Source organism: Taudactylus pleione, unplaced genomic scaffold, assembly GCF_031769625.1.
Source record: "Taudactylus pleione unplaced genomic scaffold, aTauple2 ptg000529l, whole genome shotgun sequence".
Lineage (NCBI taxonomy): Eukaryota > Metazoa > Chordata > Amphibia > Anura > Myobatrachidae > Taudactylus > Taudactylus pleione.
The window spans coordinates 3,750,775-3,774,021 of record NW_028284931.1 but is presented as its reverse complement, the minus strand read 5'-3'; the positions used below and the strand labels follow the sequence as shown (position 1 = coordinate 3,774,021).

Sequence of the window (23,247 nt, the reverse complement as noted above, 5' to 3'; positions counted from 1 at the left end):
AGGTAATTTTATACAATATTTTTAATAATTTTGTGCCGTAAGTATAGTGTACTTTGAACCATCAAAAAGCACAGGTTTCATTATCTCAGTAATGCTAAAAAAAAACAAAACTGTATTTTCGGAATATTTGGATATGGGAGACTCACTCTGTGTGTATACAAAGTGTGTGTGTGTGTGTGTGTATATATATATATATATATATATAATATTTTGATCAATAGGCATAAGATACTACAGATTATTATGATGGATATGCAGCTGCTTATGGCTGTCTTTTAGTCATAGATACCACCAATTAGGATTCAACCTTTGAAGTTCATTACTGTAGCATCCGAAGCTTAAGTCTGATTGGCATCACCATCTATAGATGACATCAGGGCGGGATTAAGGAGGGGCAGTGTAACTGCAATTGTAAATGGCAAGAACTGGTGCCCAACCGCACCTGTTTCTGGGGCATTCGCAGCTCTGTGTTCTGCGTGCAGTCAGTGCTGTATAATGTGCTCTACATCAGCATCACGTGACACATGGGCATGATGCAGATGAGAGGGCTCGGGAACTGTAGCCACTCTGGGCAGAATTTACGAAGCAGCGGCTCCTGTAAGCCGCTTCTTCCCTGCTGCCGTGCTTTACACTGACTCAGAGTGCCGTTTAAAATATTCCCCTGCAACCCGCTGGGAAGCAGTGGCTTACAGGAGCCGCTGCTTCGTAAATTCTGCCCTCTGTGCATGCAGAACGGAAGCATGGAAGAGAAGCCAGCCACAGGAGGTAAGTAATCCGTAGCATGGTATGTCATACAGGGGGCTATGTGTGGCATATAGAGGAGCACAGTGGGGCATATTGGGGGGGCACAGTGTGGCATGTAAGGGTAGCATGGTGGAGCATATTGAGGGGTTGGGTCACAGTATGGCATGAGGGGAGCACTGTGGGGGAAGGTAAGGGGCATACTGGCATTCTGTTGGAGGGGCCCCCCACAAGTCTTAATCCGACCCTGGATGACATTGCCTATAGAACAGTGTGAGCTTCTTTTCGTATCCGAACAATCGCTTTCCATCCACCAGCCGGTCCTGGTTTTGGAAATACAGGGGACAAAAAGCGTAAGGGTCCCCTGTAATATCCATAACCAGCACCAAGCTCTTTCTAGTGGGGAAGTAATGCTGATAGCCCGGCCTAGGGAGTTTTGCGGTAGAACTACAGGTCCCAGCAAGCCTCTCCTGCATGCTGGTACTTGGAGAACCACAAGTATCAGCATGTGGGGCATTACGGGCCCGCTGGTACCGTAGTTCACCTGCAAAAAAAATATTTTTTTTAAAAAGTACAATTTTTATTAAAACCTACTATACATGCACACTCACTATCGCACATACTCACCTAGTATCCCTGAAGCCATTCACGTCCCCTTGTCCAAGTAGAAATCCACGGATACCTGTAAAAATAAAAAAAAATCCATACTCTCCTTTTCCCATGTATGTCAATCACGTCCTCTTCTTTCCATGTAGGCATCCATGGTCTTGGCAGAACAAAAAAAGGAAAAGACCTGGACCAGCGAACACAGTACTGTTCTCTAAGGACTGTACTGCCCGAATGACCACTCATTGCCTGAGAGAGGCAAGCCTTAGCGGTTCTCACCATTGACTTCAATGGTGGGAACCGCTCATTGGCTGAGCCGTCATTTGAGAACAACCGTCCTTAGAGGATGGTACTGTGGTTGCTGGTCCGGATCTTTTCGTTTTTTTGTTTTGCCAAGACCATAGATGCCTACAGAGAAAGAAGAGGATGTGATCCATGCATAGGAAGAGGTGAGTATCTCTGGATTTTGATTTGGATAAGGGAATATGAATGGCTTCAGGGATACTAGTTGAGTATGTGGGTTTTCTTTTTTTCATATTTCTTTTGCAGGTGAACTACAGGTACCAGTGGGCCCGTAATTCTCTGCGTGCTGGTACTTGTGGTTCTGCAGGTACCAGAAGAATGCAGGGGAGGCTTGCTGAAACCTGTAGTTATACTGGAAAAGACAATATTTATGCTACAAATTTACACTATCAACCCGGCACCCACCGCTCCAGGGGTACTGGGGATGGAATTGGTATGAAACACCGCCGGCAGCGGCAGCCCGACAGGACAGATCCCGGCAGCGCTGGAAATCCCGATCGTCCTTAGGTAAGTATATACTAACCTAACCCTCCTTGGGGGGGAGGTTAGGGTTAGGCACCTCTAAGTGCCTAACCCCCCCTTCCCCGCTGCCTAAACCTAAGTCCCCTAGGGGGGTGCCTAACCCTAACCCTCCCTCCCCCTAGCCTAACCCTCCCGGGGGGATGCCTAACCCTAACGCGCGGCTGTCTGATTGGGATGCTGGGCGCCTGTCTCCCGGCGTCAGGAAAATGACAGGCGTCTAGATATTGGCGCCTGTCATTTAACCCACGCCGAGATGAAGCAATCGGGAAGCCGGCTGTCGGGATCACGTCAGCCGGTTTCCCGGTTGCATCCCATGGGGATGGCCTGGGGTGCTCTGGAAAGGGGGCCCCCTTTATTGGAGGGGGGGGTCCCCCCCTAGTGGTCAGGGGTAATGCTTTGACCCGGTGAAAGGGTTAGGGGTAATGCTTTGACCCGGTGAAAGGGTTCCCGTGGTTGTGCTTTTGGGTGGGGGGGTGTCTGCATCATATGCGTATCCGAACGACCTATTGTTCAGGCATAAACACTGAATGATAGGCCACCGGATCATGTACGATATTGACAGATCTTGCCTGCTGTAGGCAAGGTCAGAAAATAAAATGTACAACCCGCGGGTATGCGCATCATTATCGTCAGTAGGCACTCAACGATTTGCACATATTATGCACGATCTGGTGTTCCGATGCATCAAAATCGGGCAAATGGTGCATAATATCGTCTAGTGCACAGGTTCTCAAAATCTGGCCCTGATTCAGAGCCGGACGCTCTGACAGAGCGCTCGCTCTGAATCAGGGCCATCCCTCTGAATTTTAGAGCGGCCTCCTGGCCGCTCGCATAGCTATGGGTGACCACCCACAGCTATAGTGAGCGGCCAGAAAGATGGTCGCGCTGGTCAAGACCATTGCGACCATCGGGCTTGCGACGAGACCCTTGTGGTAGGGTCTCGTCAGCCGCAAGCCCTGGAGTAGTTTCGGCTCTATCAGAGCCGAGAGCACTCCCACTGACATCACTTGTGATGTCAGTGGGGCTGGCCCCAGACGATAGGCCTTCCCATGGGAACGCCTCCGTCTGGCCAGCCACGCCCCCAGGACGCCCACCAAAGGGGGCGTGCTGTCACTCACCATCGACAGCATGCCCCCTTTGTAGCGAGACCCGGAGTGACGGCTTGGCCGTCGCTGTCCATGTCTCGCGCATGCGCACGACAGAGCCGGCTCCCTCGTGCGCATGCGCACTGGGCCAACATCGACCCGCTCGCGAGCGGGTCTGAATCAGGCCCTCTATTCACAGGACCCCAAACAGTGCATGTTTTCCAGGTATCCTCACAGAATCACAAGTGAAATAATTAGCTCCACTTGTGGATGTTTTAAAATGTGTCAGTGAGTAATGACTATACCTGTGCACCTGCTGGGTGACCTGCAAAACATGAACTATGTGGGGTCCTGAGGACAGAGTTTGAGAACCATTGGTCTAGTGTGTAGGCACTTAACGCACAGTGCCCACAGTGCAAATTATGACACATTTAAGTGCCCCCTGTCCAAAGTATGCCACATTGTAGTAGTACATACAGGTTGAGTCTCCCATATCCAAAATGCTTGGGACCAGGGGTATTTTGGATAACGGAATATTCCGTATTTTGGAATAATTGCATATCATAATGAAATATCTTGGGAATGGGACCCCAATATACACACAGAATGCATATATGTGTTATATGCACCTTATACACATTGCCTGCAGCTCATTTTATACAATATTTTCAATAATTTTGTGGCTCAAGCAAAGTTTGTGTACATACATGAAATAAATTTGTTTCATTTACACCCTATTCACACAGCCTGAAGGTAATTGTATACCATATTTTTAATAATTTGTGCCTTAGACAAAGTTTGTGTACATTGAACCATCAAAAATCAAAGGTTTTATTATCTCAGTCATGCCAAAATTATTCCGTAATTCGGAATATTTGGATATGGGAGACTCAACCTGTATTATGAAACACTGTATAGTTCATAATGTGCAACTTAGCAGTGCCCCCAGTTCATATTATGCCACATTGGTGTCCCCCAGTTTATAATATGTCACATTATAAGGTTCCCCAAGTTTACATTATTTATAATTAGTATTTACTTACATAGCACATTACAATAGGTAATAAAACAATACTGGGTAATAACAATTATGTAAGAGGGCCCTGCTTTCTAGATAACAGTACAGTTCATATTATGCAACATTATAGAGCCTCCAGTTAATATTGTGCCACATTACAGTGCCCTCCAGTACATTACAGTGTCCCTGGTACATATAGTAACCACTACATAAACCCCTCTCCTGTACCATTATGACATTAATCACACACACCATTAATTCAAAATGAATGTCATTCCATACCATCTATTATATCCCATTCACCTCATATCTCATCTATTTTCTTATGGTGATGAATCAAGTGCTCCATCCCTTTTGGCAGCTTCACAGCTGAGTAGATTGCAGCTTACACTGAGTGTAAAGAAAGAGGCAGAGGAGGCAGTGGCAACTAGCTCCTATCTGAGGGCGATACTTCCAAATACAGAAGATTCTCCTTTGAATGGAAATCTTCATTTCTGTACACTGGGCCTGATTCAGTGATAGGCACTAATGTGATTGCAACTGCGTATCCATGCGCAACGCAGTTGCAAAAATATGCTAATGTTGGCAAAGATCAGCCGAGCATAAAGCCGCCCACTACTGTCTTCTCACCTGCGCGCAACTAGGCATATTTACGTAAACATCGGTAACATCAAAGTTAATCAGCGGCCATTTTACCCATGCTGCAGGTCTGACCTGCCGCAGGCCAGGGAGCTCTTCTGCCATGCAGAGCTGCGTATACAATTGTAGTGGCTAATTTATGCACGCCTACGTAACGGCCCCCAAACGGTCACTTCCTGTCAATCTGCAATGGGTCTGCGTGAATGCACGGCAATCACTGCTGCCTTCGCGCATGCACACTGCGATGCATGCTCAATGGCAAACGATCGCTCGATCTGTGTGCGATTTGCAATTGCGTTCATCTCTGAATCAGGCCCACTGTCCCATTCTGGGACAGTCCTATTCTCAGAGATCAATACCCGCCCCTCTGCTCACTTCACATAGGGGTCAATGTATTAAGCCTTGGAGAGAGAGAAAGTGGATGGAGATATAGTACCAACCAATCAACTCATTTTTAAAACACAGCCTGTAACATGATAGATTGAAGCTGATTTGTTGGTACTTTATCTCCATCCATTTTCTCTCTCTTTCCAAGGCTTAGTACATACATAGACCACAAATACTATAATCAAGGGAAAGCCTACTCTTTGATAGTGCCAGGCTCACTGACCAGCTGTGTCTGTGAGGATGAACGTGGGAGATGGATCATACAGTCTGGAGTTTTACTGAGCATCAGAAGACGCTGTCATGCCTGAGTGTTGGGTTTGGTCGGAACAGGTGTGGGAGGCTGAAGAGGAGACTTGGGAGGTGTGAATGAATCTGGTTGGCTTGAACCTGGACTTCCTCATGTATTGAGGTGAGGAGGTAGAGGAACTGTAATAGATGAAGGGCCCAAAGGTGAAGACAGGAATGGAATGTCTTTATGTCAGGACTGCGGCTATTTCAGTACATAAAGATAGACTACTTTTGCCAAAGTTCCATTGTGGTCGTTGGAGGAGCTATCCTGCTTGCTGGCATGCTTCTCATTCAGGGGCTAGAGTGTTAAAGTGACCATCTGTTTCCCAGGTGTTGTCAGGTTGTGGGATTCCTAGATTGCTCATTATTTCAAACCTGATTCCATTTGGGTCACATATTTTGAAACTTCCTATGGATCACAGACCTTTAGTATAAAGCCTGGTACTAACTGTGTCTCAGTGTCTGTGCAACGTTGCTTTCAGGTCTTTTCTTGGACTCCTGCCAGATCCCCGCTGTGCCTGTGGATTGCTGTGGACTTTGTTGTATTCCATATGAACTTCTGATGTCAGTCACCCACTGCACTACAGGGCCCAGCATTCCTATCGCCTAAGTATTGCTTATTGCTCCATCACTGCAGTTTCACCATTTTTGCTGCACTATTTATTTTGCCTGTTGTTTTTCCATTCCTGTGGATATTGAACTCATCCTTGTTACAGTTGTCAACTGCACCGTTACAGTGTTATCTTTGCATCACGGGGCTCAACCCCGCTCCGAACCCTAGCTACATTACAGGGCTCAACCCGCTACAATCTTCTTCGCATCACGGGGCTCAACGCCGCTCTGAACTCTAGCCCCACCACAGGGCTCAGCCCTGCTACAATCATCTCCGCATCACGGGGCTCAACCCCGCTCCGAACCCTAGCTACATTACAGAGTTCAGCCCTGCTACAATCTTCGCCGCATCTCAGGGCTCAACCCCGCTCCGAACCCTTGCTACATTACAGGGCTCAACCCTGCTATAATCTTCTCCGCATCACAGGGCTCAACCCCACTCCGTACTCTAGCCACGTTGCAGGGCTCAACCCTGTTCTGGAATTTCATCGTCTTGCAGGGTTTAACCCTGCTCCGTCTTCATTATACCACAAGGATCAAGTTTGCTTCATCTCTCACTGCACCGCAGGTCTCGGCCCTGTCCCGGAACTATATTATTCTGCAGGGCTCACTCTGTTCCGGATTTCCATTACTACAGGGTTCTACCCTGGCCAAGGTCCTCAATGCCATCCTGAGGTGTTAGCCTCATACTGGACTCTGGGTTCTCTACCACGTTAGTTCTTATATGTTAAAGACTGCATATATATTTGGGGATTCTCTCCTATACTTAGTATTGCATATAAGAATCTTCTGTATAGTGCCCTCTGGTTTTTGCGTTTTGTGTATTGTCTGATCCTTACTAACGGGATTTGTTGAGAGATGCAGCTTTTTTACACCTGTTTGTTTTTAAAGGCATTGTTTTTTCTTTTTATTTCTATTTGTATATCTATATAGGGGAAAAGAAAAAGGGAATGACTTCTAGTGAATGTAATAAAATATATTATTGTGGAAATACCTCTAGTACAGACAGACATGAGTTAGAAAGATTTTGGTTTTGTTCATTTGAGGCACAAGTCAAAAAATCTGCCGCCAGATTCTGGGGATTTGGAAATGAGTGCCTCATATATTAACTACATTAGATGAACATCGCACAATGAGCTACCTCCTCAAACTTGGGGCATGAACAGTATATGTTGGAGGAAAGAGCGAAGATGTGCACTGTGCAGAAGGATAAACACCACGTCAACCTTTCTTGAAATTTTAGGCTTAGACTCACTTATTGTTTAATTATGAGGGGACCTGGGACTGTTTTTAGTACATTTTACCTTTTGTATGTGTGAAGCTTTTTATTACATTGTGCTTGGAATTGTCAGAGAAATTAACTTCTCCACAGAAGTGCAACATAAAGGCACAAAATGGGTCGCTTTAAAAGTAAAGGACAAGATTTGAAGACCACCAGATCTGATAAGGCGCACATCTGCTTGCTGATTTCTTTTAACGATCTCGTTATCGTTCAATCACTCGGGAATCGTGCATATTAATGTCGGAAACTACCAGTGATGCGCACTACCGTTAGTCGTTTCCGACATCAATCATCGGCCGAATATGCTGAACAACTTGTCGATAACGTCAGATTGAGCATGTTAGAGGATGATTGATGTTCCTACACTGAACTACTGCTCATTCAGTGTAGGCACAGCACAGACTGAAACGACTGCACGATTACAATGTCGTAATCGTGCAGTCATTTTTTGGTCTGCTAGTGGAGATGATGTGGGGGGGGATGATGTGTCTGCCGGCAGACTTCCTTAGTGAGTCGCGGTGAGCGGGTAGCTGCTCGTGCGGCTCATGGGTGGGATCGATTCTTCTGCAATCAACGTGTTTCGCCTTAGGCTTCCTCAGGATAACAGAATTGACTGAGTCTCTGCTCATACACATGCTGGCTTGCAAGGCTAAAATACTGCATCTGATGACGTAGTCCCTGGCCTTGCAACTCCCTGAAAATGGGGGGGACACGTCCCCATTTCCGGTTATGCTGGTCTCCCCCATACCACCCGTTAATGCCTTTGCCTCTCAATAAGGAAGAGGCATCGAAAGGGCTGTGTGCGACAACGCAGAACCCATTCTGCACACTCGTAGAATGGGTCCTGCACACGGGCAGACTCCTGATAATCGGGTATCTGCGTTCAGCATTGCACTTGATTGCAATGCTGAATCAACCCCAAGGTTACCATATTTTAAAACCTATAGTGGGGGCAAAAATAATATTAATTTGCACATACCTTTCTAAGAAATATGTATGGTATGTTTTGAGCATGGGCCATAGAAAAGGCATAGAGCAATATATTACTGCTTGCAGTCACCAGCTAGTGGCAGATAGGCACAGTTGTAGCAATTGGGAGGCCTATCTGGTGTGGTGCCCAGCTCTATCTTTTTCTGTGTGTGGTGAAAGAGGGTGGGGCAGAGTCTCCTTCACTGCACACTCCAATTGTTCTTACCCTACTACATCGTCCAGAGATGAAGAGGTTAGGGTGCTGCTCTCTACTGAACAGCAGAAACGTTCTGTCTCTTGGTGTGAGCGCTCTGTGTGGCTATTAAACCATCAGTGGGATTCACCAGTGTGCTGCACACAATTGCTCTCCATTATAGGGTTGCTATATGTACTGGTTTTCCCGGGATTGTACTGAAATTGGGGTCGGTGTCGCAGCGTCACGAAAAACCGTATCCGGAACACCCAAATGTCCTGTGCTCTGGCGGGTGGAGGAGCAACTACTATCACTAACCAGAGACCCTTACATGCAGACCAACTACAGTATATTGGGGATCAGGTAGAGCGCTTACAAGTCCTCTCTGCAGCACACATCCCCGGATATATCCTCCCACAGCTACTGTAGATACATCGGTCAACAGGACAGCACTGAATACTTCTGACTTAAGCACACCAGCTCCAGTACTGTGGACATCACACTGCCAGGCACCTGTAGGTAAGTACGTTTTAGCTGCATTGCCATAGTTTGGGATTTTTATCTTTTAAATATAGCTGTCCTGACTATTTCTTTCATTTTGTTTGTCTTGTGACCTAAGCTGGGTACACACCTAAAGATTTTCTGTCCAACCATCCAACTAGTTGATTGGTTGGAATGAAAATCTGGTAACATATGGGAGTAACTGATGATCAGCAATTTGCTTCTAAATGCCAGAAAACAGATGAAAATGGTCATCAGACAAGTTTGTTAAATGTTTGATTTAAACCACAGGTTCTCAAACTCTGTCCTCAGAACCCCAAACAGTGCATGTTTTCCACCTGTGGATCTTTTAAAATGTGTCCGTGAGTAATGAGTACACCTGTGCACCTGCTGGGTGACCTGCAAAACATGACCTGTGTGGGGTCCTAAGGACCGAGTTTGAGAACCACTGATCTAAACAATTTGTTCAAACAACACTTTTTTTTGTCCATTTTCCGGTGTTTGGGAACAAATTGCTGATTGTCATTTGCTTTCATACCTTACCAGATTTTCATTCCAACTAATCAACTAGTTGGATGGTTGGACAGAACATTTTTAGGTGTGTACCCAGCCTTACCCCTGCCACCTGACCTGTGGATCTGGATATTCTAATTTGCCTGGGAAATCTGCTCAAGCATGTAGACTAGGGATTCCCAACCTCGGTCCTCAAGGTACACTAACAGTCCTGGTTGTAGTAATTTCCATGCTTAAGCACACATGCTTAAATCAAAATAACTAAGGTACTAATTAAGTCACCTGTGCTCAACTATGGCTATGCTTAAAATCTGGACTGTTTGTGTGCCTTGAAGACCGTAGTTGGGAACCCCTGATGTAGACTGCAACACTTCCAGTGTGTGCTTTTAAACTGTGCTATTCCTTCCAAGCTTATTACTTACCTGAGCCTCCTTCTGTCTGTGAACTCTGCAGATTCCTGATTGGAACAGTGGGTGTAGTCCAAATAGTAATGCTGGTCTTGAACTGCAGATATTGACGATGCAATTGCTCTCTGTGCATGCTGTTTCCTCTACACTTCCACAGCATGCTAGTATTCAGGCTGCACGCCAGAGTTCCCTCCGAAAACCCAGTATGGGCGCAGCTATGTTGGATTCAGTCACCTGACTCTCCTCCACCACTCAGAGTGCTGCTCCCTGACCACCCGACTGTAACAGCCAATACCTGCGAGTCACAGGGTATAAGTATCCTGCACTGACAGCATTCAGTGCCTGAACTTTGTCGTTATTAGATCATACTTGCCTACTTTCCCGAGAGTTGCGGGTGGCTCCCGATTTTTCATGTAACCCCCCCCACACCCCTGAAAGAGTAGGCAGATCTCCAGCATCCCGCCCACTTACTAGTGAAGTGGGCAGGATGGGGAGATTTTACGAGCAATTGGGTCCGTAGGGAGTTGGAGGGACTGAATGACACAAATCTTGTAATTTAGCCCCAACCCTCAAAGCATATCCATGATTCGTAGGTGTTTCCTGTAAAGGGGAGGGGCGTAATGACGGTTATAGTCTGGCCCTGCCCCTGAAGCTGAGAGCAGCTCTCCTCTGCGGGCTGCTCCTGGGAAGGATTCCTAAAAAGTCAGTAAGTATGTATTAGACGCCCTAGCTCCTTGACTAGCCAGCTACGGTTCCTGTCGCTACCAGTTACCATCAGTCCTAGCCGACACCTATAACTATCGGTCTTACCTGATACTTATTACAAACTGTTCCAGCGGATACCTATTATCGATCAGCGTATATCAGCATCGGTTCCAGTGAATACCTGTTACCAAAGGTTCTAGCCAATACCTGTTACCATCAGTTACAGCTGATATCTGTTACCATCGGCTCTAGCCAATACCTGTTACAGGCGATATCTATTATGTCGGTTCTAGCTGATACCTATCATCATCGGATTGAATCCAATTGTACTCCAGTCCGGTCCCAATCTGGTTCCAGTTTGCACTCCATTCCGGTCACAATCTGGTTACTGATGTGTGGCATAATGTGCAATAAGGGTACTACTGTGTGGAGTAATGTGCAATAAGGGGCAATATTGCATGGTGTAATGTGCAATAAGGGTACTACTGTGCAGCATAATGTGCAATTAGGCTACTATTGTGTGGCATAATATGCAATAAGGGTACTGCTGTGTGGCATAATTGAATAAGTTTACTGCTGTGTGGTATAATGGGCAATAGGGGTACTACTGTGTGGCATAATGTGCAAAAAGGGTACTGCTGTGTGGCATAATTTACAATAAGGATACTATTGTGTGGCATAATGTGCAATAAGGGTGCTATTGTGGCGTAATGTGAATAAGGGGCATTACTGTGTGGCATATTGTGTATAAGGAGGTGTTGTGAATAAGGAGCATTACTGTGTGGCATTGTGAGCACTACTGTGTGGAGTTGTGTGGCATAATGTGAATAAGGGGTACTACTGTGTGGCATAATGTAAGTGGGTGGCATTATTGTGGAGTATCATGATGACACACCCACATTTCAAGTGACTACACCCCTCGTGACATGTAGCCACCCCTATTTTTGGGCATACGCTGCCTCGAAAAGAAAAATTGTATGTGCAATACTGAAGGTGACATAGTGTAAGTTCTGGTGAGGGGTTGAAACTGGGACCACTCATTACCGTTTGGGGGTGGCCCCACTGACATCACGAGTGATGTCAGTGGGAGAGATTTCGGCTCTGTGAGAGCCTAAATCTCTGGGGCTTGCGGCAACGAGACCTTACCACAAGGGTCTCATCGCAAGCCCAATGCTCGCGACCATCTTCCTGGCCGCTCGCTATAGCTGTGGGTGGTCACCCACGGCTGTGTGAGCGGCCAGGAGGCCGCTCTAAAAAACAAGAAGGCCAGCCCTGATTCAGAGCGAGCGCTCTGTCAGAGTGTCCAGCTCTGAATCAGGGCCTCAGTGCCCACAATCATCCCATTTGATCACCAAAACAATCTCACTGGCTTCCAACATCCTTCTCACTGCATACAGTTATCTCATTTAGAATACACATTCAGCTACCTTACTTTTTAAAATATCATACTCTATGCATGTACACTTTCTTCCCCAATATGCCTCCATGCTGCTATATATTCCCCAATCCCTACTGCTGTGTGGTCTCCCAACTGTGATAGTCTGTGTTCCCTCATCTGCACCAATGTTTTTCCCCAGCCGCACTGCCCCGCATCCATGCCATCTTCACAGCCATGTTGCTATCTTTCTCTCATCTTTCTTCCTCCATCTGCACTACTCTGGTCCCCTAACCGTGCAACTCTGTCTCCCCCTACCACCAGCACAACTCTCTTCCTGCCCATCCACACCAATCTGTCTTCCCCAAACCCTACTGCTATGTGGTCTCCAAACTATGCTGTTCTCTCATCCGCACCGATCTGTCTTTCTCCATCTGCACCTCCCTGCATCCATTCCACTCTGTTTCCTTCTGCACTACTGCCTTCCCCTAAGCTACGCCACTGTCTTCCTTTCCTCTGTGGCACTCTTTCTTCCACCATCTGCACCACTCTGTCCCCCCCAACTGTGCAACTCTGTCTCCTCCCCCCACCCTTTACTAATCCTGTACTGTTGTGTGTTCTCCTATTTGTGCTAGTCTTTATTCCCTTATCTGCCCCAATCTGTCTTTATCCATCTGCACTGCTCTGTCTTCCCATGTCCATGCCACTCTGTTTACCCCCATCCACATCGCTGTTTCCCCCCCCTCCCCATCTGCACCACTGTTTTTCACCCATCTGCATTACTTTGGCTACCCCCCCTCTATACTGCTTAACCTTCCCTCCTCTGCACGCCTTTGTGTCTCACCTATCCACGCTGCTGAGTCTCCTCCCCCCCCATCCATACCACTTTTATCCCATCTGCACAGCTCTATTTTCTGCTTTGACCTCGGTTGCATAGGCTGCATGTGTGTATTCCAATGAGCACACATTTCTGTGAATTAGCAGCTCCACCATTTTGTGAGTGACAGCAATCTGTGAGAGTGCTGAATCTGCAGTTAACCACAGGGTGTGATGGCATACCATATCTGTATTGCGCAAGCAACATGTCCATTAAGGCGTCAGCCTTAATGATTGTAATTTCATTGCTTTTTGGAGTTTGAGTGGCAGAAAATTAATCGGTTTTGTGAATTTTCAGATCATGTCTAAGCAGCGTTAATGTGACATGTGAAACTGTAAGGTTTTTTTGTCTATGGTATTTCATAGCTTTTTTTAAACTTTATTAACTATCAGGGTTTGGATGAGCAAACCGAGCCACCTGTAGGGGAGAAGGGCAATAAAAATGGTACATTAATGCAGATGGAAGAGGGGACAGCACACAGGAGGTTGGTTTGGGAGGTGCAGAGTGCGAGATGGCTGTAGGCGTGTGGAGCAGCGGTGGTGCAGTGCAAAGGGGGCATCAGTGGGCGACAGAGGGCTCACGGGTAGTGCGTATGCACCTGAGAAAATCAAATCAATAAGTCACAGATGCACGAATGCAGCAGGGGGTGGCAGCCTTAAGCTCCTTGACATGGCTGCCACTCCCCCAGGACGTCTTCAGCTGGAGGGTGACGGCCTTTAAGCTCTTTTTCCTGGCCGTCACCCATCCAGGGCTTCCGCGGCGTCTTCTGTCTTCGGCAGCTCTTTTCTGCTGCCTCCCTGCCGCCAACTGAGGACACGGCAACTCGCGCTGGCAGTATTTAAGCCAGCCGATGGGGCGGGGCAATGACATTGCGAGCCGTGATTGGCTCGCGACAGCCATCTTTGAATTCAAATATGGCGCTGATGCGCTATTTTTGAAATGGGCACGCTTGGTTCTCACCATTGAATTCAATTTTGAGAACCGCTCATCGGCTGAGAGGCGGAGCGCTCCGCATCGGGATTTCTGGACTGAAATCTCGCAGCGGAGCTGTTACTCGGGTAGTAGTGTTCTTAGAGAACACTACTAATGTTCATGGGCTCATGTAATTCATTTTTATTTTTTTTTGTGCCAAGACCCAGGATTTGCCTACTTTGGAACGAAGCGGACAGATCCACGCATAGGAGGTGAGTATGAAATTTTTTATTACAGGTAATCCATTGGATTGTCTACTTGAAAAGAGGACAGATTGGCTTAAGGGATACTAGGTGAGTATGTGAGATAGTGTATGCATGTGAGAGTACATGTGTGTGCATGTATGTTTTAATAAAATTACACTTTTCTACGGTGTGTGTTGTGTGTTTTTTTTAGTATTGCTTTTGTTGTGAAACTACAGCTATCAGCACGCCCGTAAAGCCCAGCATGCTGATACTTGTTGTTCTCCAAGTGCCAGCATGCGGGGGAGGCTTGCTGGGAACTGTAATTTCCCAGCAAAAGACAATATTTTAATTTAATTGCACCACACTTTACATAATCAACCCGGCACCCACCGCCCAGGGGGACACCTTTATTGGGGGGGGTCCCCAATTCCCCAGGGATCCCTGGGCTGACTAGCAGTCAGAGGTGATGCTGCGGCTGGGGGGGCCAAGTGAAAGGGTTCCCCTGGCTGTGACATCACCCCCCTCCCCCTGCTAAAAGGGTCCGGTGCTGGTTCTGGGAAATACAGGGGCAGGCCCTATGCATTTTTTCCCCCTGTATTTCCAGAACCAGGACTGGCTCAGAGCCCAGTGCTGGTTGCTCTGATTACGGGGGACCCCTACATAATTTGTCCCCCATATTTTGGTATCAAGACTGGTTCTGAAAAGCTTGGTGCTGCTTGTGCTTTATACGGGGGACTCCTACGTTGTTTGTCCCCTGTATTTACCACAACCAGTACTGAGGCTCCATAGCCCGGGCTGCTTGGTTTTTTGGGGGGTGGGGGTCACACCTTTTTTTTTTGTTTATAGTTCTTTTTCTAAACAGGCAGCCGGACCTGGTTGTGCTTTAATGTAGGGGACAAATGACATAGGGGTCCCCTGTATTTAAGCACAACCAGCCCTGGTTTCCAAAATACGGGGGACAATGACGTAGGGGTCCCCTGTAAGTTGCGCAACCAGCACTGGACTCTAATCCAGTCCTGGTTCTGGAAATACAGGGGGAAAAAAATGAGTAGGGACCCCCTGTATTCTCCAGAAAGAGCAAGGGACTAATTCTAACGGAGGGCTGATGCCACAGCCAGGGGAGCCCTTTCACTGGGCCCCCCAGCCACAGCATCAACCCTGACCGCTAGTCAGTTCAGGCCAGGGATCCCTGAGGTGACCCCCCCCCCCCCCCCCAATAAAGGGGTTCCCCCTCAGGGCACCCCAGGCCTAGGCTGATAGCCCGGGGCTATCCCCAGGACCCCTGGGCCAGGTTGATTGTGTGATGTGCATTTTAAAGAATATTTTTTTTTACAGGTGAACTATAGGTCCCAGTACGCCTCCCTGCATGCTGGTACTTGGGAAACTACAAGTACCAGCATGCTGGGCATTAGGGCCTACAGCCACCTGTAGTCCACCTGTAAAAAATATATATATATATTAAAATAACACAACACACTTTAATATTGTAAGATTTTATTTTACAGGTCTTCACCTGGGGTACGGCGGCCTTTAAGTTCTTTTACGTGGCTGCCACCACCCCAGGGCTTCGGCGTCTTTGCCTGGCGGGCGCCAAGGCTTCGGCGTCTTTGCCTGGCGGGCACCAACCCACCACGGCTTTGGCATCTTCACCTAGTGGGCTGCAGCCTGTGTCAGTTTCTACTTGCCCACCGACCACTAGGACTTCTGGCGCCTGGCGAGCGCCAACCCGCCAGGACTTCGGTGTCTTCAAAAGAAAAAAAGGGATCACTGCACCAGTCATTTTATTAATAAATGAGATAAACCCCAAATGTTACTATAAATAAATCCATGTTATTAAGTACTGGGGGTGCTGCCTAATGACAACCAAACAAGTAATTCAACAAGAAGAAAAAGAAAGAGAGTTGTCTTTGGTGGCATACAAACATGAAATAAAAATTAACGTTTATTGATTGTCATTAAAATATTGTAGTATCAAGAGCGAAATATTAAAACTTATTATACACACACACATACAATAATTGCATAAGCAAATAAAATAACAAAAAAGGGAAGGGTGTGAAATAATTTAAAAATCCCAATTAGCACTTATATACTGTATACATTACAATATAATATGTTCCGATGTACAAAATGTGGCGGCAAAATAAATTAACAGACCAATGAATACACCCACAATCCGGGAGGATTCTATATCAATATTAAATACCTTAATATTTTGGATCACTTATCCAATCATATGGGAACATATGTCATTGGGAGTAAACCTATAAGGGATATCTGATCTCATTAATTATTATGTAAATTTTAATGAATCTACAATGTATAAGAGTTAATATTAATCCTTCCACCAGTGTATAAGGCATATAGAATATCTGTTAATTCATAACCTGTTAATGATGACATGCGCTATTATAAGCTACTCAGTATTTGCAATTCACAGGTGTTATTATTAGTGGCTTTGTAGTATATCTATTATGAACATCATATTTTTTATCCCTTTATCCGGCAGTTCAAATTAATTGTATACTTTTACAATGCACACAAACTCCTTTATTAGGTAGTTTAAATTATTTATAGGTAGTTTATATTAGATTTCCTGTTACAATATGCAAGTATGGTCGGTGCAGGATAACTCATACTGATCATCAGAGATCTGTCATATAATTATATTTATTAAAACGATCGTGTAACAGGTTACGCAATAATATTTAATTCTCAGCTTCCATAATATATCATGTAGTGTTCATCGGTGTATTAATTGTCCAGTCACACACCTCCTTATTAGGTAGCATTAGGTTGTCTATATATCATTATATTGATCATTCACCACTTGCATTTATAAGCGGAATACTTCACATTCAGTGTTGGGGATTATTCACATAAATGTTATCTACATGATAATCATTCATAATCAGTTAATTTAAAGATAACATTTAAATGTGTTCTGTGATGTTTCTAATCCCCAGCTGCCACATTGTATCTATTGCAGCTTCACTATGTATCTAATGTTACCATAGGAATAATTGGTGTACCGCTGTACTGAACCTTCGTGCCTGCAAATATGAGCAGGACAGTTCACATATTGCATCGGGGCTTAACTACCTATATTTGCCGATAGAATAACCCCCAATCCACTAAGAGGTTCATCCGAAAATTCATATACAAATAGTATTCCTCCTCCATATATTGATGGAGAGACAGCACCTTAATGGATTCAGTGATGTCTCTAATATTCTGCCGGCAAGTAGTATCTTTTGCAACTAAACTAAGTAACAATTGCCGCCATCATACAATTCCTTACTAGGCAATATTAAACAATCAGTATGCTATTACAATGAGCCATCAATGCCTACAATTTCGAGTGGGACAATTCGCATGAAACATCAGAATTAATCATATTTCGTGTGTATATTTTTAGTGTCACTAGCGGGATGAACGCCAATGCGCGTTTCGCTATAGATTAGCTTTCTCAAGGCTGCCTTTCTCTGTGTCTTTGCCTTGTGGGCGGCAGCCTGTGTTAGCTCTTTTTCGTGGCTGCCTCCCACTAGGACTTCTGGCGTCTTTGCCTGGTGGGCGCCAACCCACCAGGGCTTCGGTGTCTTCGCCTAGTGGGCAACAGCCTGTGTTAGATTTTTTTTTGTGGCTGCCTCCCACTAGGACTTCTGGTGTCTTCGCCTGGCGAGCGCTAACCTGCCAGGGCTTTGGCGTCTTCGCCTGGCGAGCGCCCACCCGACAGGGCTTCTGGCGTTTTCACCTGGGGGGTGGCTGCCACCTCCTAAGGGCTTTTGTGGTCCTCTTCAGGTGCCGTCGTCTCCAATGACATCGCGAGTCGTTATTGGCTCATGACGTCATTGGCGGCGGCACCCGGTAGCTGCCGGTCCGGCACCATGTCTGGTGTTGGCGGCAGGCCTGGATCCGAGAGGATCCAGTCTCCGCCAGCCATTCTGCCAAGTACGGCAGCGGCACCCATTTCAAAAATGGCGCCTCAGCGCCATTTTTGAAATGGGTGCTGCTGCCGTACTCGGCAGAATGACTGATGGGGACCGAATCCTCTCTGATCCAGGCCCGCCGCCAACGCCCGCACCGCCGCTGCCGGACCCTCTGGCACCGCTGAGTCCCACCGACATCCGCGACCTGCCGCTGATGTCCCAACTGTCACCTCCGTGTCCCCGCCGCTGCTACCATTGGTGTTTTACAGCGCCTCTATCACCCACAAACGACTGCCATCTTTGTGCACCCAAGTGAAGCCACAGTGAGTACACCTGCTGGAGATTACTGCTGAGGCTGCACAACAAGTTGAAAAGTCCTATCTTTATAATAGCGCATTCTTGAGGTAATAGTTTTTAAACTTTGTAATTTACCTGAACCCCAAAAGCACGTACCCTGGCACAATAGCTGCCTAATAAAACAAACGTCAAGTCTAAATTCGCCACCTACCCTGAGTTTTGGTTCCCAAAAAAACCCCATAGACTACAACAGAAAAGTGGTCCTAATTGAGAATGTCAGAAAAATGTGACAGTTGAAGCATTAGATTACTCCCAAATCCTAATTTTTTTTTAATGTTTTTGCACTGAAATTTGGCATGCAGCACCCAGTGACAGTTCTACCCGGCCATGCCAAATTTCAGATCCGTACCTCTAATAGCTTTTGAGGTGTAGCCCCTTGAGCACCCTGCCCCCCCTTTCGGTATTCTCTATGGAGAAATCTGTTTTTTAGATGCAGCCTTAATATAAGGGCACTACTGTGCCCTTTATAATATAATATATTCATTGGTCTTTATGTTTGTCTGTCCAGTTATGCTTTCGGTCAGCCCTGCACTGATTCTGATGAAACCAACGTGAAGTGGTCAGGTTGGATCCTGGCCAGGTTAAAGGGGGGGGTCAGGGTCCCAGTCAGACCTCCCGTTGGTGTACGCTGGACAAAACTTCGACCCGGGGAGCCTCTTCTGAGCCTTCCATTGGATGGATTTGGATGAAAATTTCACGGAGCGGTAACATTGGATTCCAGAAGACATACTAGGGCGTTGAGGTTCTGGCTGGACCTCCTGTTGGTGTACACTCGGCCGAACTTTGACCCTGGGAGCCTGTTCTTGGCCTTCCACTGGATGGATTTAGATGAAAACTTCAGAGATGTGGCAATTGGTCTGGGATGCCTGGCAATTGGTCTGGGATGCATAACTTAATAACTTGAAGATTTAAACCCGGGCAACGCCGGGTATTTCAGCTCTCCCGTTGGTGTACGCTGGGCAGAACTTTGACCCGGAGAGCCTGTTCTCACCCTTCCACTGGATAGATTTGGTTGAAACTTCACAGATGGGTTCCAGTTGGTCTAGGATGCCTAACTTAATAACATGACCTGGGAAGCCTGTTCTGGGCCTTCCACTGGATTTGGATGAAAACTTCACAGAGGGGTGGCAATTGGTCTGGGATGCTTAACTTAATAACTTGAATATTTAAACTCGGGCACTGCTAGGTACTTCAGCTGGTCTTGTATATAAAATTAATTGGTTTGTTTGATTGTCTCCCCGGTTTTGCATTCGAACACCCCTGCACTGATTGGGATGAACCCAATGCGAGGTGGTGCAGTTGGACCCTGGCTGTGTTTAAGGGGGCTTAGGGTCCTGTTAGGACCTCCTGACCTGGGGAGCCTGTTCTGAGCCTGCCACTTGATGGATTTAGATGAAAACTCGGAGTGGCAATTGGGATGCCTAATGGAGTGGTTGGGGTCCCGGTCGGTCCTCACGGCAGAGTGCGCCTGGCAGAACTTTGACACAGGGAGTCTGGAGTCTGTTCTGGGCCTTCCACTGGATGGATTTGGATGACCTCCTATAATAATCTCCAAAATATATATAATTTAATGTAAAATTTGTTACAGTTAAAGTTTAATAAAATTATTGTTCACTCTACATAAGGCAGTCAAGGCAAAAAATGTTGTGTTCACTCTACTGGGCAGGTCACTTCATCGGGTGTTCACCCCAAGTTGATACAGTAGACATCTGATGGAGTAAAGGTAAACAATTATTTTATGAAAATATCATCCTAAAACAATCACCTAAATATGTACTATGGTTGATATGTCCCATTTTATATTTTTTTTATGAGTAAAGTTCATTTTCATATTTTAAATATTAAAGTAAACACATTTTTCTGTATTATAAAATTAAAAGATTAAACTTTAAATGTCAGCTCGGAATACAGACACTTGTCAGAATCCCGACCGCTGGCATCCCAACGTGAGAACTGGGCTTAGGGGGAGGGCTAGGGATAGGCACTAGGGGGAGAGTTAGGGTAAGGGACTAGGGGGGAGGGTTAGGCCCTAGGGCGGGAGATTTGGTTTAGGCACTGGGGGGGAGGGGAAGGGTTAGAATACTGACCAACAGCTGCCGGTATCCTAACCCTGTTGGGATGCCAGCATTGGGATTCTGACCGTCGGCATCCTGTACCCAATCCACTGTAGTATTGTTTTGTATGTTTGAATCTTTTACTTGCACGGATCAATGTATGTCTAGACGTGTGCTTTTCTGCAACGCGTATATAGAACTGGACTATGCAAAATGCATCCTATTTGAAGGTGGTGGGAAAATCATGTCCTTCTCTGGGGAGAAAAAAGAGGGTGCACCTTTCCCAGAAGCCAGGAAGTCCCCTAAATGCTTCTCCACACCTTAATAATCACCCACAAAACAAAATCTTACCCTGACGCTTTTTTTTTCTCTCTAATAAATAGAACTAAAATTCTCAGTCTGGGCTTTCAGTTCCATGCGTGATCCTGCTGGGCAAGTATAGCGGCTAAATAAGTAAGCTTTAGTAAGCAAAAATTCACAGCCAGCTAAATAGCTTCTTACAGAGGAGTACCATCAGCAATTCAGGTACATAAAAGTACAGCTTACAAGAACAGCATTCACAGGAATACAGCAAACAGGTAGGTCAGGGTCTGTAGTGTCCATCACACAAAGGGATGCTAAAGGTACACACCGTCTTATCGCTAACACTGACTGTCCCATATAAGCAGGTTTATATACCTTAGCTCCTCTTAACTGAAGAAAGGGTGAGAACTAAGAAGGGGAACAGCAGCTGAGTGCTGCTGGGAGTAAAGGTACAGCTGTTGGGGCATGGTGCCAGGCTGCAGAGCTGAAAGCCCTATGCTGGGACTGGGAGCTTGTCTCCCAGTGTCCCAGCACGGTGGTCTGGCTCCTACACTTTCATCCTGGCTCCTAGGTTGTAGAAACATTTGTCAAGCGCTGTCTTATACTTATTCATATCTTTATCTTGTTTGCGATGTATATATATTAAACAGCTCTATACAATGCTGCAATTTATCATCTGTGTAATTTATATATATATATATATTTTTTTATCTTTTTATTCAAAATTCAGTAAATTACGTACATACAAAAATGTTACACCAAATGTATATCTTGCATCATAAAAACAAATAAATGCAATACAGTACATACATGTTGTGGAATATTGAGTATCTGAATTTTGTCGTTTTTACTTTTTATGGGGATAGGGAAAGAGTCTAAAACATACCCCCCAAAAACAGGTATATAAACCGTCAGGGCCGTAGCTAGGGTGGTGCGGTCGGTGCCACCGCACAGAGCGGAACAGCCCTGAGGGTGGAACACCGGCCGCCCACCAGCTTATCTATCTGAGCTGGACAGCCGCTGCTGCGTGGCCGCGGCGCGGGGAAGCTACATGCCTTCGCCCACTAAATTCAGTGACTGCCAGTCACAGGAGGAGGACAGCCCCTAAAGCCATAGCCAGCCGCAGTGTATGATTGTGCGGCTGGCTCTAAATAATTTCTGGCAGTGTGCCATCCGGTGCCTGTTCCCCCATCCGCAGGTGCCCGTTTCCCCACCCATCAGTGCCCGTCCCCCTCCCACTGCCGGAAGGTCTCTGCCATATGCAGGCAGCAGAGTCCGGCATTGTGTCCCAGCTGCCACGTGCCCTTCTGCCCACCAGCCAGTGTGTGTATGGCCATCCCCTGCCGGATACAGTGACAGGGGTCACAGGTTAGCCCCTCATTCTGCCCGGATGACTATGTGGCTGGTTGGGCCCTGGAGCCCTGTTTTTACTGCTGGTGCTTCCCTCCTCTGCTGCTCACCTTTGGATGGATCCCTCTCAACTCCACCTTTTCAACCCTCAGTTGGAGTCAGCAGCAGCTGGTAAGTAATACCAGATTTCAGTTAGTATTCCTCTAGTGTGTACCCCACTTCCTATGTGTACCCCTCCACCATTTGTGTATCCCTCCTATATGTACCCCTACACCTTTGAGTACCCTACCTTCTATATTTGCCTCATTACCTTTGTGTTCCTCACCACCCCAGTGTACCCCACAACATTTTTCCTATCAGTGCCAATGTTTATTTTCAAGCAAAGGATATGCAATTTATGGGGGGCCTATGTATTTATTTTTTCCTATGGGTGCCAGTGTGTGTGTATGTTTGCCTCAAATATTAAGTATCCCCCGGATGTATTAAGGAAGGACTGCAGCAGGTATCTCCGATACCTGCTGCAATCCCTCCACTCCCGCAGGCAGCCACACCTCCCATAGAAACCTATGGGGGATGCAATGCTGCCAGATCTACCAATATCTGGAATGCGACGCATTCCCGATATTTCGCCCCTCAGCTAAGGCTTATGGCTACACACCGCATAACTAGCTGGCAGAAGGATTCTCAGGAACCCTCCCACGGCAATGGCTGCCAGCCACCAGGACTTTGCGTGCGCAGCAGCCCCGGAACTGGCCGGCAGCTCTCCGGAGACATTGCAGGGACGGGCTCCTTTCGGAGCCCATGTCCCTGCATGTCCCGGATGATACATCCGGCCACCATGATCGCATTTTGTATTGCGATCATTGGCGGTTATTGACATGCCCTGATCGCATTGCAAAAGCGATCATTAATAAATGGGCCCCTATGTGTTTGAATGAGAGGTGCAAAGGGTGAGAGATGAAAGGTAGGAATGAGATGGATGCATGACACACCTCATTTTTGAGTGTGCACACTCCACATGACACGTTTCCACACCCCTCATGGTACGTAGCCATGCCCACGTCGACCACTGTG

General features: G+C 46.6%; 2 protein-coding genes across 2 annotated transcripts in view; both read left to right on the top strand.

The window, feature by feature from the left end:
- LOC148501185 (small integral membrane protein 24-like) overlaps window positions 1-23,247 on the top strand; it is a 182,241-nt gene that overhangs the window by 1,124 nt on the left and 157,870 nt on the right. The gene's annotated exons all lie outside the window — the stretch shown is intronic.
- DOHH (deoxyhypusine hydroxylase) overlaps window positions 1-23,247 on the top strand; it is a 117,621-nt gene that overhangs the window by 50,175 nt on the left and 44,199 nt on the right. The window lies entirely within an intron of this gene.